The sequence below is a fragment of the Plecotus auritus genome (assembly GCF_963455305.1).
Source record: "Plecotus auritus genome assembly, chromosome: 7".
Lineage (NCBI taxonomy): Eukaryota > Metazoa > Chordata > Mammalia > Chiroptera > Vespertilionidae > Plecotus > Plecotus auritus.
Window position 1 is genome coordinate 85,744,011 of NC_137774.1, and position 18,479 is coordinate 85,762,489.

General features: G+C 45.9%; 1 protein-coding gene and 1 pseudogene across 2 annotated transcripts in view; both read left to right on the plus strand.

Annotated features, from left to right (window-relative positions):
• The first annotated feature begins 2,618 nt into the window (after window positions 1-2,618).
• LOC308252707 (PCI domain-containing protein 2-like) overlaps window positions 2,619-18,479 on the plus strand; it is a 28,416-nt pseudogene continuing 12,555 nt past the window's right edge. Inside the window, exons 1-3 of the transcript in view lie at window positions 2,619-2,623; window positions 3,618-3,676; window positions 9,970-10,553. The product of the transcript in view is annotated as a PCI domain-containing protein 2-like (transcript). The remainder of the gene's footprint in view (window positions 2,624-3,617; window positions 3,677-9,969; window positions 10,554-18,479) is intronic.
• The window catches only part of TPST1 (tyrosylprotein sulfotransferase 1), an 87,444-nt gene continuing 79,284 nt past the window's right edge, over window positions 10,320-18,479 (plus strand). Inside the window, exon 1 of the mRNA XM_080681759.1 lies at window positions 10,320-10,553. The gene's annotated coding sequence lies outside the window, so the exon portion shown is untranslated. The remainder of the gene's footprint in view (window positions 10,554-18,479) is intronic.

Here is an 18,479-nt window from a genome sequence, read left to right on the forward strand (position 1 = left end):
CCCTGGGTGAGGCCCTTCTGAGTGGACCTGGCATTTGCAGTGTGATGTGAAAGTTGGTAGGTGGAAAGCTTAGAGGAACAGAAATGGAAACCTGGTTGCTCTGAGTGTGAGCAAGTCTGATTGCCTTGAGCGCTTTTGTTAAGTACAGGTAGGAAAGACAACACCTGTCTTCTACCTTTAGATTCAGTGGCCAGGGCCTGAGAAATAGACAAACAACAGATTCACAGACAAAGGTTTACTGCCCAGGCACACAGGAAGGAACCAACAAAGGAAGTAGCTGGCACCTACTTAAGGTTAGAGTTAAAGGTTTATATTCCTCACATAATAGGAGAAAGGGAGGGGAAGGTTTTGGGCTTCTAGGAGTGGTAAAGTGTGGTAAATTAAATATATGTGGGCAACTAATGGAAGATAAAGGTTATTTGGTAAGGTTTTGTAGATATAAGAAACATCCAAACCTGCAGAGAATTTTTGAGTTTATTTTAGTCAAATTGATGACAATTGCTAGGAATCAAAATTTCAATGGATTCAGAAAATGCTCTGGAAAAATGGCATTTTTGCCACTTATTTTATATATCAGAATCAAAGGGCAAGATGTAAGCCAGTTACATAAAATCCATTGGTGATAGATTAGGGAGAAAGCAAAACTGGGGAAATCTCTGAGATTAGATAAAAAGTAAAATGGCCCTAACTGGTCTGGCTCAGTGGATAGAGCATCGGCCTGCGGACTGAAGGGTCCCAGGTTCGATTCCAGTCAAGGGCATGTACTTTGGTTGTGGGCACATCCCCAGTGTGTGTGTGTGGGGGGGGGGGGGGTGCAGGAGGCAGCTGATCGATGTTTCTCTCTCATTGATGTTTCTAGCTCTCTATCCCTCTCCCTTTCTCTCTGTAAAAATCAATAAAATATATTTTAAAAAAAGTAAAATGGATAGACACTTACTTCTTTTATATTGGTGGGTATAGAATAGTTAATTAACATGCACAGCATTGTATTTGAAAGAACAAGATAACAGTGAGGGGTTCATGGTCTCGTTCTGGTGGGAGATAGTGCTCTGAGGGATCTGGAAAAAAGGAATTACTCTGCCATTCCAAAAAGACAATAAACAGGCTCAATTAAGGTAAAGACTGATTTTTGTCAGGGAAGATTCTAGCCTAGGTCGACTCACTTTTAGTGAAGAAGTTTTCATTTCAGACCATCCTATGTGGTTACTTTAGGTCTCTGAGTTGGTCATGCTCACCATGCAGGCCTCCCATCAGCTTGTTGGATTCAGTATGTGGCCCCTTTTTCGTCCACAGTTTGTTATGAAGACTCAAGTCATGATAAGCTGGTCAGAGCTATCTCCAAGTTGTTCTCCTCTTTCTGGTATAGGTGGGGGGCACCTTTGTGCTACCTGCCATTGAGTTAACTCCTGGTGAGTCTATGATTGATGTCCACAATGTCCTGTCCTCAACAGCCCTGCTCAGCTCCGGTAGACTCATGCCTATGGCTCCTTCTATGGAGTCAATCCTCATATTTGGTCTTCCTCTTTTCCTGCTGCCTTCTATTTTCCCAGCATTACTGTCTTTTCCAAAGAACCCTGCCTTCTTATGATGGGCCTCAAGTACAATAACATCAGTTTTGTCATTTTTTGCCTGCAGTGGCGTTTCAGGCTTAATTGGCTCTAGGACTTACTTGTCTTTCTGCTGGTCCAGGGTATCCATAGAGCTCCCTTCCAACACCATATTTCCAATGAATCTTTTATTTTTTCTTATCAGTTCTCTTCACTGTCAAACTTTTGCCTCTGTTCATAGTAAACTGTGACTATGAGGATGTGGGTGATCTCAGCACCTAAGGACACATCTTTGCTCTTGGTGATCTTGTCTAATTCTTCAGAATCTCAGCCTTCTCTTGATTTCTTGGCTATAGTCTCAATTTGAATGGACTGAGCCAAGGTAAGGGAAATCTTTAACAATGTCAGTGTCTTCACTGTCTATGTTAAAGCTGTGTATTTCTCCTATAGTCATGAGTTTTGTTTTCTTGGTGTTCAAATGCAGTCCTGCTTTGACACTTTCTTCTTTCACGTTCATCAGAAGTTGTTTCAAATCATGGCTGCTTTCTGCCAGGCAGATGTTGTCATTTGCATATCTAAGTAACTGGTATTTCTTTCACCAATTTTCAAATGGAAACATGTCTTTTACAAAAGAGAAATGTATGCCTTGCTTCAGGCAGAAAAAAAGGACAAAGAACTCCTGTGTTTTCTGTTTCTTAATTGCTTTCAGCTCAAAAGAATCGCTATGCCACAGTGGCATATTTTTGAGGTGGGGAATTCTAATCACCTTCAGATGTAATTGGATGTCAGGCTCCACATGAAGCTATAAACTCATCAGTGCAGCAGGGACTGACTTGTTCACTGATGCATCCTTAGTGCCTAGAACAGCGCCTGGTACAGGACGTTGGGAAATCTCATGTGCTGGAGTTATACAGATTCTGTTGGGAGTAGCATAGAAGCTACATAGAACCCAGAAGGGTGGCTAGAATTTGGTTTCTCTCTTTAACCAGGGAGGGAAACCAAGCCACAGGAGGAAATTGCCTTTTTGAATCAGGTAACATGGGGCCTGAATAAGCTCTGTCTACGCCGTGCATGAGGTACAGGACAAGTCACAGGCTTGGCGGCTGTTTTTGGTCTACACTGGTCACTGGTCAGCATCTGTGGGCAGAGAAGGAGCACCTCCCTTTCCACTCCTTCCCCTCCCTGGACCTTTTCCCCTTGTCGGTCAGCCACTTGCCCGGGAAGGGAGGCAAACACCGGTGGCAACTTCAGCCCATACTCAAAGCACCCAGCATCGCTTGTGTAACCCAAGGCTCTCACCCTGGACCTCTGACTCAGTGGTTCTAAAGCACAGCAGGGGAGCAGAATTCACCTGGGATATATATTTTTTAATAAAGTATAACAAACACAGAAAAGTGCACATGGGTAAATAGTGTGATGAATTCTCACAAAGTGAACAAACCAGGTAACTCCCTGGTCAGGACGCAGAATATCACCAACTGGCCTCTCTGGAGTCCCTTTCATGCCACTTCCCTGTCCCCCCAGAGCTTCTGCTTCATAAAACTGACCAGAGGCCTGGTGCTTTTACAGAGCTGCGCAGGTGGTTGACATGCATAGCGAGGCTTGGAAACCACTCCCCGCAGTCATATGATCTCTTTCGTCAGAAGTGGAACTAGAGGATGCTTTGCTGCCAGTCTTCGACTCAGCACCAGTAGCTGCCTGGCTGTGTTTACCCACTGAGCAGTGGGCATTTCCTGTAACTGGGGTCTGCAGAGCATGTGAGCGTAGCTCCTGGGCTCAGGAAGCCAATTGGTTGGTTCCAGCCTGGGCATGTGGCCCTCTCTCCCTGGCAGGAGTTGCATGAAGAGGTATTTTTGGAAGGTGCAGGAATTCCGTAGCCATTTGGAAAGTGCCTGCTCATAGGCTCGGCTGGATTCTCGTTTTAAAATGCTGATGTGGCTGAGGGGCCTGACCTAGCCAGTTTTCCTGGATCTAGAGGTGGGGAAAGTGAGGAAGCATGCTGCCTTTCCCCCCTTTTCTTTGAATTGTATCCCCGTTTTATTTTTGTCTCAACTCCCTCTGTCCCACAAGCTTCAAGAGAATTGTGAGGTGTCTCCTGCAGCTCGTTGGCTCTTTGATGCTGTCTGCAGGTAAGTGTTTAACTTGTCCCAAGTAAGCCAGGGCTTTGGGATCATTTTAAGGCAAGTGAAAGTTTACCCTCAATTCCCTATCAAGGATCTTTGGCCCTGAAGCCCTTACCTGGAGTCTGTCTCCCTCCCTTCCAGGTAGGACCCTGGGCTCCCTCTTATTCTCTTTCCTGTGTCCCCCTCTGCTTTGCTCTGGTGGCCTTCATTGATAACCACAGCGTTTGCTAACCATCTATCCATTCATTCTCTCATTCATTCATTCATTCATTCATTCATTTAGTGTCACGCACTATGCAGGGGACAGGGTGGAGGTTGGGGCAGACAAACTACCTCTGTCCTCATAATTTCTGCCTTTACCCTAAGAACTTCCTTTGTCCCCACTTTTCCACTTCCTCCCACAGCCATGTCTGTGTTCTCTGAGAGATCTCTGCTCCTGCACTTGCATTTCAAAGGTAGCCTGTCCTCTCCTCTTTCTGTGTTCAAACCCTTTGCTTCTTAACCTTCATTTCTAGCTCCTTGGGTCTGGGATAGAGAATAAAAAAGTAGGACCTGGCATGGTTCTCTTCTCCAATTTTCTTTTTCTGAGGTCGCCCCATCCCCTCCACCTCCCATCTCCGCACCAGCCTTTCTCCAGGCCAGATCTGGGAATGGAAATGCCACGAAGCGAGATGTGCTACACGTCTGTCCTTCCAAACACCAAAGCACAGCCAACCACCCTCAAAATGAAAGTGTGGAGGGCTGTGCTGCCTCTAGTTCTCCTCAAAGCCTGAGCATTTCCAGGTGTGCTGCACAGACTTTCCCTCCAGGAGGAGAGGTTACTGCCGTGAGGGGTCCCCTTGGCTGGGCCTTTGTCCTGGGGGATGAATCCCCGAGGCAGAAGCTATGCAAAGGCTGGGTAGAGGGCAGCGGCTTCCGGGCTCTCACTAGGGTGTCAGCATGTGTCCACTTCCTTTCTTTCCTTGGCCCTCCTGGGGCTGCCGGGGCTGTTCGGGAGAAACAAGCTCTGAGCCCTTAGAATGGCCTATTGGTCAGGGGGTACAGTGTTTGTGCCTTCATGTGAGGTTATCCGAATCTGAGCTCTATCACCTGGAGGAGGTAAGCCTGGGAGGAAAAACAGATACAGAATGTTCAGAATATGTGTATGCAACATGAGGCACATTAAATTACACAGAAACATAGAAATGTCATGTGAACCAGATGTTCATATGTGCTGAGACAGTGAGTTATCCTGGAGAGAGTTCTTTTCCTAAAAAGTTACCTATTCATTCTGAATAGGTAATCCAAGCACCTGGCACAAAATTTCATTATATAGAGTGAAAAGTAAGTCTCTTTCCCAGTCTGTGCCCAAGTCCCTCCACTTTCCTCCCAGACACAAGCACTGTTGCTAGTTTACTGTGCATCCTTCTGGAGATTGTCTATGAAAATCACAAAAACACAATGGGGCCCTGACCGGTTTGGCTCAGTGGATAGAGCGTCGGCCTGCGGACTCAAGGGCCCCAGGTTTGATTCCAGTCAAGGGCATGTACCTTGGTTGCAGGCACATCCTCAGTAGGGAGTGTGCAGGAGGCAGCTGATCCATGTTTCTCTCTCATCAATGTTTCTAACTCTCTATCCCTCTCTCTTCCTCTCTGTAAGAAAAATCAACAAAATACATTTTTAAAAAAACACACAAAACACAATGGGCATATTATATATGCTGTTTTTAACTTTGTTCTTTTCACTTAAGAGTATATTTTGGAGTCTATTTTAAAAAGCTTTAAAAACTGATTTTTAGAGAGCGAGGTAAAGAGGGAGAGAGAGAAACATTGATGTGAAAGCAAAACATCCATTGGCTGCCTCCTGCATGCCCCCTACCAGGATGGAGCCTGCAACCTGGGCATCAAATGCACAGGACGACACCCAACCAACTGAGCCACACTGTCCAGGGCTGAAGTCTTTTTTTCTTATTAGTTCTGAGAGGGAGACATGAGACAGATTAACGAGAGAAAATAGTCAAATTTAATTATGTATGTACATACGAGGGCTTCCATAAGAACATAGGGCCTGAGGACAAACTGGGCAGTTGAGGCTAATTTGCCATCTTGAGTTAGCTGATGGTGGTGTGGTTTGGGACTTCAAAGGGGAAGAAGGCAATTCAAATGTTTGGTAAACAAATGTTTGCTGGGCCATCTTTACACAATGGCACACAGCGAGGACTTTGAGCAAAGCTCCCTCCCTGTCCATTACACACCAGTTCATATTGAACTATAGTTATCAAAGATGACAGATCTTTTTCTGGAGTTATCTAAATTCTTTTAGGCAGTTAGGGGGAAGGTCAAAGTCCTTCCCGAGTCTTTGCATCTTAAAAATAGCCAGCTTAAAATAATCAGTATCTCCCCAAAAGGCATGTTTTGTAGTGGCAGAACTCGGCTCCCCTCAGTACATATCCTACATGAGTTGCGGGTAGATTTAGAAAGCAGAAAAAGCTTGTTTCCAAGTGACCCTGGGCTTTGCTTCAGATGGAGCTTCCGGCTGCTTGCCACAGACAATGTGTCCCTGGGGCCACCTGAAGCTGTCTTGTTCAGGGAGACAACCTGCCATGTGACAGACAGGGAGCCAACCTCTCTGCCAGATGTCACTGGAGGGATGTGTCCAGTTCTTGCCCTTGCCTGGAATTTGTTTTCAGAGTTTAATATGTGAGTTACAAGTGCTAGCGCTCCCTCCCACCCCCAAACCTGGCTGCTCAGTTCTTTTCTGCGGTTGGGTCGTGTAGGTGGTGAAGAATTTTCTGAGCAGTGCCACGGTCATCTCAGAGCTGCGTTTCTGGTTTGTGGAGAGAGCCTGGCAGGGGCTGTGTTGAAGGGATTGATGCCCAGTGGTGCTGGCAGTGGCTTCAGCTTACTCAGGTCAGGTGAGCTCTTTTCTTGAAGGGGTCTGGAATACAGGAGGTGGAATGGGGCATAGCCCTTGATGTTTAAAGCTGGTTGAATGACTTTGGGTCTATCCACAATTACCTTATAGAGTGCTACCTCCTTCCTTCCCTTTCTTTCCCTTGCTCTTTGCCTGCTGACCTTGCTCATATTCTTTTGATGAACTTGTGATCCCCAAAACAGATTGTATCAAATCATCTTCATTTGATTTAGGTGTTCCAAAGAAAAATATCATGGTGGTATTTCTTTAAATTTCCTCAGATCAAATTGCTTACAAGATTTTCCAATTGAAAGAGAAAAAGACCAAGTTAGATATCTTGAACCCTTGTTCTCAGGGAGGCACCAAAGCCAGGGGCTTTCAGTGGTTTGTTATCTCATCTGATATTTTTAAAATTATAGCTTTATTGAGATATAATTCACATACCATATAACTCACCTACTTAAAGTACACAATTCAGTGGTTTTAGTATCCTATCTAATAAAAGAGTAATATGCAAATTAACCACCACTCCACTACACCCACAAGCCACGCCCCCAGCCAATCAGGAGCAAGTATGCAAATTAACCCTAACCAAGATGGCTGTGGCCACGGAGTGAGCAGGAGGCTTGGGTTTCCCTGGCAATGGAGGAAGCCAAGTTTTCTGCACACCCTGGCCAGCCCAGGCCTCCACTCAAGGCTACAAAGTTTCAATTATAGAAGATAAATAAATCCCAACAAAAATGGTGGCAGCCACTGAGCGAGCAGGAGGCTTGGCTCCACTCAAGGCTACAAAGTTTCAATTGTAGAAGATAAATAAATCCCAGAATCCAGGGCCTCCGCTTGGGTCACCGGGGGGTGTGGCCAGCCTGCAAACCACCACAGGCCCCTCGCCCAGGCCTCCCCATGCCCCAAGGGAACTCCTACCCTGATCCAGGACACCCTTCAGGGCAAACCAGCCGGCCCCCACCCGTGCACCAGGCCTCTATCCTATCTAATCCTATCTAATAAAAGAGTAATATGCGCCGAAACCGGTTTGGCTCAGTGGATAGAGCGTCGGCCTGCGGACTGAAAGGTCCTGGGTTCGATTCCGGTCAAGGGCATGTACCTTGGTTGCGGGCACATCCTCAGTGGGAGGTGTGCAGGAGGCAGCTGATCGATGTTTCTCTCTCATCGATGTTTCTAGCTCTCTATCCCTCTCCCTTCCTCTCTGTGAAATATCAATAAAATATATTTAAAAAAAAAAAAAAAAAAAAAAAAAAAAAAAAAAGAGTAATATGCAAATTGACCATCACTCCAACACACAAGATGGCTGCCCCCATGTGGTCAAAGATCCTGCCCACATGTGGACACAAGATGGCCGCCACAAGATGGTCAGCAGGGGAGGGCAGTTGGGAGGGACCAGGCCTGCAAGGGAGAGCAGTTGGGGCAATCAAGCCTGCAGGGGAGGGCAGTTAGGGGTAACCAGGCTGGCAGAGGAGAGAAGTTGGGGGTGACTGGGCCTGCAGGGAAGGGCAGTTGCGGGGGACCCAGGCCTGCAGGGGAGAGCAGTTGGGGGGGACCAGGCCTGCAGGAGAGGGCAGTTAGGGGCAAACACGCTGGCAGGGGAGCAGTTAGGCATCAATCAGGCTGGCAGGGGAGTGGTTAGGGGGTGATCAGGCTGGCAGGCAGAAGTGGTTAGGGGCAATCAGGAAGGCAGGCAAGTGAGAAGTTGGGAGCCAGCAGCCCTGGATTGTGTGAGGGATGTCCGACTGCCCGTTTAGGCCCGATCCCGGTAGGACATCCTGGGTTGTTGCTGGGCAGTCGGACATCCCTCAAGGGGTCCCAGATTGGAGAGGGTGCAGGCTGGGCTGAGGGACACCCCCCCCCACGCCCGTTGCATGAATTTCGTGAACCGGGCCTCTAGTATTAATACAATTGTGTAGCCATCACCACAATCAGTTTTAGAACATTTTCATCAATCACCCCGCAGAAACTCCATACCCATTAGCAGTCACTTCCCATTTCTCTCCAATCTCCTCAGCCTAAGGCATCCACAAATCTACTTTCTGCTTGTATGGATTTGCCTATTTTGGACATTTCACATAAATGGACTCATATAATATGTGGTCTTTTGTGACTAGCTTATTTCACTTAGTATAATATTTTCAAGATTCATCCACATTGTAGCATGTATCAAAACTTTATTCCTTTTTATGGCTAAATAATATTTCATTGTATGGGTATAAGACATTTTGTTTATTCACTAATCAGTTTATGGACATCTGGTTTGTTGCCATTTTATTGGTTGTTATGAAGAATGCTGCTATGAACATTTCTGCACAAGTCTTTGTATGGACCTCATTGGATCTTTACAGTAACTCTCTAAGACACATATTCTATAGACCTCATTCTATAGATAACAGAACTTCCAAGATGGTAGACAGAAAGTTTGAACACAGCTATTAGATTCCTAAGTGCATACTTTCTCCAATCTATGTTCATGGAGTTGAAATAATTGCTTTGACAGAACCTGGTATGGATATGCCTGTAGGAGGTGTCAACCTTAAAAATAAAAATGTTATTTTACCAGCAAAATGGGTTTATTCAGGAATAGTAGAGGAATTGCAATTCAGGATATGCAAGCTATGGCAAACCACAGGCAAGAGAATGAAGGAGATGACCCTTATAAAGAAAAGGAAGTTAGGAGAGAATGCTGTGAAGGAAAGTCCATCAGAAGAGAGCCAGAGTTCAGGGTGGTTATGGCTGTTCAATGGCTGGGTTGTTGCTGGGCAAGGGGAAAATCTTCCTCCTGCTGGTTGCAGTAGTAAAGTGTGCTTCTTCCTTGTGAGAACCATTAGCTCCTTCCTCTGGGAGTCTGCAAGGTGCAGTGAGTGGTTAGTGCCTGAGCACTCCCTCTTCAGGGTCTTCCTACTTCATTTTGAGAGAGAGAGAGCGAGCGAGCGAGAGAGAAAGAGAGAGAGGTATCACTTGATAATGTCCCACTTATTTATGTATTTATTGGTTGATTCTTGTATGTGCCCTGAATGGGGATGGAGCCCACAACCTTGGCATATGGTGGTGACAATGCTCTAACCAACTGAGCTATGGCCAAGGCTCCTTTTATTCGTTTTCACAGAAGGCATTATAAACGTGAACAGTTAATTTTCAGTTGTGAAATTTCAGCTCTTTCCCTTACCTCTCTTTTCCCTCTCTGCCTTCCTTTCAGGGATCAGTTCCTCTCCCCTGTACCAGGGGCAGAATTTGCTCACTCATTTACACTTTTGTGTGGCAGGGAATATAACTGGAATCTATTTGCATGTGTGAGTTATGTCCTATGAGATGAAAGCTCCTCTGCTAGTAGCGGGCACATGGTTGGTATTTGAAGCAGTGGACAGAGAGGGGGGCTTCCCGAAAAAGCTCTTTTCTAGCTCTGTCCCCGGGTTTCACGGAAGAAGGCCACCCACGTAAAGGGCTGGAGCTGCGCGCGGACAACCACCTCCGCTCGTCTCCCCTCCATCCAGGCCACGCACACCGTTGCTCCAGCAACAACCCGCCCAAGCAGGTGGCGCCCCGGGAGTCCCTGCGAGGAGCGCGCACTCGCAGAGACGCGGGGCACCCGCCCGACCACAACGTCAGACCCACCCCCGCCCCTCAGCGCCTGCGGGACTCGGCGCAGCTCCGCCTTCTCGGTGGGGAGCCTGGGAAGCTGACGAATCAGAGAGACGGACACATCGCCCAGGCAGCCAATCCCCGCAGGCGTGTGATCCCGCGCCCGCCCGGGAGCTCCGCGGCCGGCACCAAGGCAGCAACTGCGGGAGTCGCTGTTGAGGCGGCCGCGGGCGCGGGTCGCGTCGCGCTGGTCCGAGGGGCTGGGCTGAGCTGGCCGCTGCTGGCGCCTGGCCGTGAGGGCGGGCTCCCGGGCGGGCGGGATGGCCCCCGCCTAGGGCGGTGGGAGAAGCGGCTGAGCCCAGGATGCTGGGGAGGCGGCGTGGCGGCTCCTCACTCATCCCAGGTAAGGGGGACGCCGCGCTCGCCGCGGCCCGCTACCCGCCCGCCGCCGCCCACCTGGCGCCCTATCCCGGCCGGCTCCGGCCGGGCATCCCTCGGCCCCACGTCGCCTCTGCCGGTACATCTCCCGGTTTGCCCCGGGGCAGTTGTCCAGTCCCGCCCCCCAAGCGCGGCGCCCCACACTGTGGCCGGGCCGCCCCTGCATGCACCCCCCTTCCCCCAGGGGCAGGGTTTCCGGGTCTCGGCTTCTGGGTCGCCCGCTGGCCCCCCGCCGGGGTGGGCCTCCCGCTTCTCCCCTTCCTTCTCTCCGGGCTGACACCGCTTCCCGGCCCCCCGCTTCCCCGCATTCCTTCGTGCGCCTTCGAAGGATGAGACCCCTTCTCTTCCCATCATCCCGCCGGGATCGGACTTCTGCCCTTGCCTCTACCGGGCTTCGCTTCTGCAGGCTCACCCCTATCCCTGCTCCTTATACCGTGTACTTTCTACATCCCCCTCTCCCGCAACCAGGTGTCCTGGGTCTTGCCCATTTGCTCCCAGATGCCTTCCTTTCCAAACGCCCCTCTTCTCCCCTCACTTTTCACCAACCACCTCAGTGAACACTTCTTCCTTTACACTTTAAACCTTCAGTCACTGTAATACTCTCCTGTATGTCAGGTCTATGGTTTTGACATCTTGATTCGTCTTTAAGTGTGTTGCAACCATAGCATGTAAAGTGCCTTGCCCGGAGCCTGGCACACAGTAGGTCTGGCGCATGGTGGATGCTCACATGTTAGTCTTTTAGACTCCTTCCAGGCCTTTGTGCTTACTCTCCAGATGGTGGTAGCTGGTGGTAGCAGGAGGTCCAGTATCCACAGAGATAACCCACTCCCTGAAGAGTGTTATGGGTGATGGCAGGATGAATTCGTGAACTCCAAGTGTGATCTTTATGTTATATATTGTTTTGTATTTTATATTTACTCTTTTACACTATTTTATATTAATTGGTGTTGTCAGCAATTCTTAGTGAGCTTTGCAATATAATTTCCCCCCTTATCCCCTCCTCCCCATCCCCATCAGTTTTTAGGAGGAAAAGGCCCCTACATCATAGCTGAAATTAGCATTGTGTGTAAGAAGTGTTTAATGTGTTTCTCTCTCTGCTAGTCCAGTCCTGCGGTGAATTTTCATTCTTTAAGAATTTGGAGGAATCAGGTTTAGATTTTTTGGAGTCAGTTGCTGAAGGGATCAGAAATGCTTAGGAAATGCCCCGGCCAGCGTGACTCAGTTGACTGGAGCTAGTCCTGTGTGGGGTTTGATTCCTGGTCAGGGGCATATACCCAGGTTGTCTGTTCTATCCCCGTGGTGAGAGCGCATATGGGAGGCAACCAATGTCACATCCATGTTTCTCTCTCTCCCTCCCTTCCTCCCTCTCTCTCTAAAATACATTTTTAAAAAATGCTTAGGAGTGACGATTCTGACACATCCTCTAAAGTAAAAGTAATTAACACGCCCACTCCCCCCCCCAACTCAACTGCCCCCCAACCTCTCAACTGCCCCCCTTGGGCACTGGCCCAGAACACACTTTCTGGCTATCAGAGGAAAGAGCTGCAGTCCATTTTTCAAAGAATAATATAAATTTGACTTTTTAAAATTATAAGAGCAATGTTACTGGCCTCAAGCCATTCTTGCCACATTTCTATGATGGTCTCCAAGCTTGGATGAATCAAACACTTGGCTTTTTTCCTACTCCCGGGATCTCCAGAGCAGGCTGGAGACAATCGTGTAACTGAGCTGCTGGTGCTGTTCTTAACTGGATTCCAACTTTACTCTCACTGCCTGGATATGCTATGACTTGCCCTTTAGGTTCCTCTTATGTACTAAAAGCCTAAAGGGCTGTCCATATATTTTTACCATTCTCCTCTAACCATTTGTCCTACTCTTGAGTTCCTTTCATTGCTTATTTTGCCTCCTATCTCACAGAAGAAATTGATGGGCATTGGCCCTGAACTCTTAAGGGTCTCATTTTCCTGTGTGCCTGTACCTATCTGATTTCTGATCTTTTCTTTTATCAGAGAAAGTCCTCCTATCTAAGACTAACATCTCTGACCTCCCACTTTATTCTCGTTTTTTCTCTCAGCCCACATCCAAAACAAAAACAAAACCTTCCCTTGATGCTTCCCTCTTTTTGTTCCTTCAGATTAATGTGATATTCTTTAGAATTTCATTTTTTATTTTCTCTGTTCTCTTTAATTTCCTTGTGTGTTACACTTTTTCTCATGGCTTCAAATGGCACCTGTATATTTATGGTTTTCAAAGATGTATTTTTCTTGAACTTCGTGTGTTTCTTTTTTTCATCTGTCTGTTGGATAAAAATATACTGGATACTTGGTACTTTAAACTTGATTATCTTTTCCTTTCCCTTCCCTCTACTCATAGTCCCCTCAAACACATACACAGACATTATTTTAAGGTCTTTACCCTAGAAAGCTTAGAACCCTCTTCCTGACATTAAGTCTGTTGTAGATCCTATTGTTCCACCTGTAATCCTTTTCTTTCCCTCCTCATTGCCAGGAGATTGGTTGAGGCCTATGCTATGTTTTTTTTCTAAACAGCGTCTGTGTCAGCCATTTTCAACCCAGGCACTAATTTAAAGCCACTTTGGGAGCTTTTAAAGTGTAAGGATGAGGGGATCAAAGTATTTCTAGAGATTCTGATTCACTTGGTCTGGGGTGGGGCCAGACCTTGTCATTTAAAAAATGCTTCCCATGTGGTGGTAAATAATACGCAGCTAATGCTGAGAACTGGGCTGAAAGCTCAAAGAGGGAGTGATAGAACCCCAAGGTATTATAATATTTAACTCATCCTTTAAAAATCAGGATGAATGTCATTTTTGTTGGCATGATTACTTGCTTATTTTCGTGGTACTTTGTACATGTACCATATTAAAGTACATGTACCTATGATCACATTTTCTCTAACTTATTTCTCATGGGTCCATTTTTTTCAAGACTAGGAATTTCTTGAGGTCTGGGATCATGCCTGAAAATAAATTACTGTTTCCTCTACATTACACAATAACACTTCTGATACTAAATTTGTGGGTTTTCCCCTTACATTAAGCATTTCTCCAACTCTCTAGACACCAACTAGGTGTCCTATAATTTAACTCAATTATAACACTAACTATCTGGAGTTAGTTGCAGACTGCACAGATCAGACCAGGAGGAACTCAGTCACCTCACTTCAGATGCCAGTAGCAAGTTTCAGGTTGTGACCTGTACTTTAATTTATACCAACTGGCTATAAATTGGGGCTTTCCACAACCTCCTCCTCAGGTTGATAATTTGCTAGAAAGGCTCACAGAAATAAAAAAATAAAAAAGGTCTTTACTTGTCATTACTTGTTTATTATAAAGGCTGTAACTCAGTAACAGGCAAATGGAAGAGATGTATAGGGCAAAATATGGGAAGGGGTATGGAGTTCCATGCCTTCTCTGGCCATGCCATCCTCCCAGTATCTTGTGTTCAGTCCAGAAGCTCTCCAAAACGCTTCAGTTAGGGTTTTTATGGAGGCTTTATCACACAGACCTAAATGATTAAATAATTGACCATAGGTAATTAACTTAATCTACAGCCCCTTTCTCCTTGGAGGTCAGGGGATGGTTCCTTTGGCAACCAAACCCATTCTCCAAGATATGGTTGAAAGCGACTTATTGTGTATAATAAGAAATTCCAAGGATTATAGGGCTCTGTCTAGGAACCAGGGATTAAGACCTAATATACTATACTTTGTTCTATAATAATTATTATATCACAGTGCCTTATTTATCTTTTCATCACTGCCTTACCTACTGCTGGATATATTTTAGAAACTTGATGAAAATTGGCTGAATAAATTACTTTGGTAAATAATGTAACACATCATGAACTCACAGTTTTGCAAGCTGACCAGCTGTTTCTTGGCTGCTGACAGGTCCTTCATACTTGCACAGTCTTTCTTACCTCTTGAGTGTTTAATCCATTTACACTTAATGTAATTATCAGTCCATTTAGATTTATATTTTGCTATTTGTTTTCTGTATGTCTTGCCATTTTGCTATTTGTTTTCTTTTTAGTTTCTCTATTTCTTCAGTACTGCTTTCCTTATTAAATACTAGAGGCCTGGTGCACAAATTCGTGCACCAGTGGGATCCCTCGGCCTGGCCTGCGGGATCAGGCCGAAACTGTCTCTCCGACATCCCCTGAGGGGTCCTAGATTGCGAGAGGGTGTAGGCCAGTCTGAGGGACCCCACCGGTGCATGATCTGGGCTGGGGAGGGACTCAGGAGGTTGGCCAGACAGGGAGGGCTCCAGGGAGTGTCTGGTCCGTCTCGCTCAGTCCTGATTGGACAGACCCCACCAGCAAGCTCATCTACTGGTTAGAGTGTCTGCCTCCTGGTGGTCAGTGCACATCATAGCGAGCAGTTGAGCAGCCTTAGCATATCATTAACATATTACTCTTTGGTCGAACAGCCGACTGTACACTTAGCATATTAGGCTTTTATTATATAGGGTTTTTCAGTGTATACTTCAATTAGCTTATTATTTCTTTTACAACTTTTCTTTATTTTCCTGGTGATTACAATGAATATTGTAAAACAATTTACTTTGGATTAATGCAAACTTAATTTCAATAGTGTGTAAAACCTTTACTTTAATAGAGTTCTGTTCACTTCCTTTCCTTTGTATTCTTATTGTCATTCAATTACATATTTTACATTAAAAGCCCATTAATGGTTTTAAAATTATTGCTATAGGCAGTTGTCTTTTAATTAATTAATTAATTTATTATTATTTTTTAAATACATTTTTATTGATTGAAGGAAGAGGAAGAGAGAGATAGAAACATCAATAATGAGTGAGAATCATTGATCAGCTGCCACCTGCATGCCCCACACTGGGGATCCAGCCCACGCCCTGGGCATATGCCTTGACCAGGAATCGAACCGTGACCTCCTGGTTCTTAGGTCGACAATCACTGCACCATGCCAGTAGGGCTGTCTTTTTTCTTTTCTTTTCTTTTTTTAATTAAATAAATCTTTATTGTTCATATTATTACAATTGTTCCTCTTTTTTTCCCCCCATAGCTCCTCTCCACCCGGTTCCCATCCCACCCTCTGCCCTTAGCTCCCCCCTATTGTCCTCATCCATAGGTGTACGATTTTTGTCCAGTCTCTTCCCACATCCCCCACACTCCTTTCCCCCTGAGAATTGTCAGTCCACTCCCTTTCTATGCCCCTGATTCTATTATATTCACCAGTTTATTCTGTTCATTAGATTTTTAATTCACTTGATTTTTAGATTCATTTGTTGATAGATATGTATTTGTTGTTCATAATTTTTATCTTTACCTTTTTCTTCTTCTTCCTCTTCTTAAAGAACACCTTTCAGCATTTCATATAATACTCGTTTGGTGGTGATGAACTCCTTTAGCTTTTTCTTATCTGTGAAGCTCTTTATCTGACCTTCAATTCTGAATGATAGCTTTGCTAGGTAGAGTAATCTTGGTTGTAGGTTTTTTTTATATTTTGTTGATTTTTTTACAGAGAGGAAGGGAGAGGGATAGAGAGCTAGAAACATCGATGAGAGAGAAACATTGATCAGCTGCCTCCTGCACACCTCCCACTGGGGATGTGCCCGCAACCAAGGTACATGCCCTTGACCGGAATCGAACCCGGGACCCTTCAGTCCGCAGGCCGACGCTCTATCCACTGAGCCAAACCGGTTTCGGTGGTTGTAGGTTCTTGCTATTCATCACTTTGAATATTTCTTGCCACTCCCATCTGGCCTGCATAGTTTCTGTTGAGAAATCAGCTGACAATCGTATGGGTACTCCCTTGTAGGTAACTAACTGTTTTTCTCTTGCTGCTTTTAAGATTCTCTCTTTGTCTTTTTGCTCTTGGCATTTTAATTGTGATGTGTCTTGGTGTGGTCCTCTTTGGATTCCTTTTGTTTGGGGTTCTCTGTGCTTCCTGGACTTGTAAGTCTATTTCTTTCACCAGGTGGGGAAGTTTTCAGTCATTATTTCTTCAAATAGGTTTTCAGAATCTTGCTCTCTCTTCTTCTGGCACCCCCATAATTCGGATGTTGGTACGCTTGAAGTTGTCCCATAGGCTCCTTACACTATCTTCAAAATTTTGGATTCTTTTTTCTTTTTGCTTTTCTGGCTGAGTGTTTTTTGCTTCTTTGTATTTCAAATCTTTGACTTGATTCTTGCGATTCTCTAGTCTGTTGTTGGGTGTCTGTATAATATTTTTTATTTCAGTCAGTGTATGTTTAATTTCTAGTTGGTCCTTTTTCATATCCTTGAAGGTCTCACTGAATTTATCGGTGGTTTCTAGAAGGTTCTTGAGTAACCTTAAAACTGTGGTTTTGAACTCTATATCCAGTCGTTTGCTTTCCTCCATTTCCTTCATTTGTGATCTGTTTCTTTGTCTCCACATTTTCACTGCTTCCCTGAGTTGGTAGAGTAGCTTTGTGTGCTAGGTGTCCTTTAGGGCACAGGGGCTCAGCCTCCCCAGTTACCTGAGGTGGACACTCTTTGTGCACCCCTTTGTGGACTGTATGCACAGCCTTGTTGTAGTTAAATCTTGATTGTTGTTGGTATCACTGGGAGGAATTGACCTCCAGGCCAACTGGCTGTGAGGATCAGCTGTGTCTAAGCCGGGAGAACTGTGCTGGAGACAGCCTTATGAGACAAGACTTGCAAAATTGCAAAAGCCTCTGTGCTCAGCTTGGATGGTGCTGGGTTTCAGGTCGGAGCAGACAGTCTTGGCTTCCCGTCAGCCTTGCCCTATGAGGCCCCTGGGTCTCAGGGTCCCTCGGTAATCGCTGCAAGCACCTCTGAGAGAAAGCCGCCCTAGAGTTTCGCCCGCTGCCAGACAGTCCAGTTTCTCCCCAAATGGGTTTGGGTTCCCAGAAACTTGCCCGGAACTGGAGTTCAGCACAGTCGGGAGCTTCCGTCTTCCTCCCGCTTGAGAAAGCCAGCGGTGCACTCAGCAGTCAGTCCTCTCCACTCGCTTTTACGCGCGTGCCTCCGGACCTCTGCCTTTCACAGCTCCCGAGTCTCCGTGTGCTTTTCTCTTTTCCTGACAGTCCAGATTCCCCCCGTTTGAGTCTGCATCCCCAGGGTCTCGCCCGGAACTGGGGTTCAGTGCAGTCGGGAGCTTCCATCTCCCTCCCGCTTGGGATAGCCAGCCAGGCACTCAGCCGCCCATCCTCTCTGTGCGCACGCGTCTCTGTACCTCAGCCTTTTGCAGCTCCTCTGAGTCTCCATGTGCTTTTCTCTTTCCTTCTAGTTGTAGGATTTCCACTCAGCCAGCTTTCCTGTGGTTCTGGATGATGTCCGTTTTGTCTTTTAGTTGTAGTTTTGAAATTGTTGTGCAAGGCAGCAGTTTAGGTGTTTACCTATGCCACCATCTTGGTTTCTCCTCGGGTTGTCTTTTAATTTAGATAGAAACAGAAAATATTTAGAAACAAACATGAGTTTATACTATCTTTTGTATTTATTTGTGTAGTTATTGTTATTGGTGCTGTTTATTTTTTTTCATGTGGATTTGGGTTACTGACAATGTCTTTACATTTTAGCCTTAATGACTCCCTTTATTTTTTGTACAACAGTTCTTGTCAGTTTTGTTTACTGGGGATGTTTTAATTTATCCTTTATTTTTAAAAGGATGGTTTTGTTAGGTATAGAATTAATGATTGGTAGTACTTTTAGCACCATGAATATGTCATCCTATTGCCTCTGGCCTCTGTGGTTTTCCATGAGAAGTCAGCTGTTTATCTTACTGAGGATTTTATATGTGACTAGAGGCCCAGTGCTGTGCACTGGTGGGGTCCCTCGGCCTGGCTTGTGGGGGTCGTGCCGAAACTGACTCTCTGACATCCCCCAAGGGGTCCTGGATTACAAGAGGG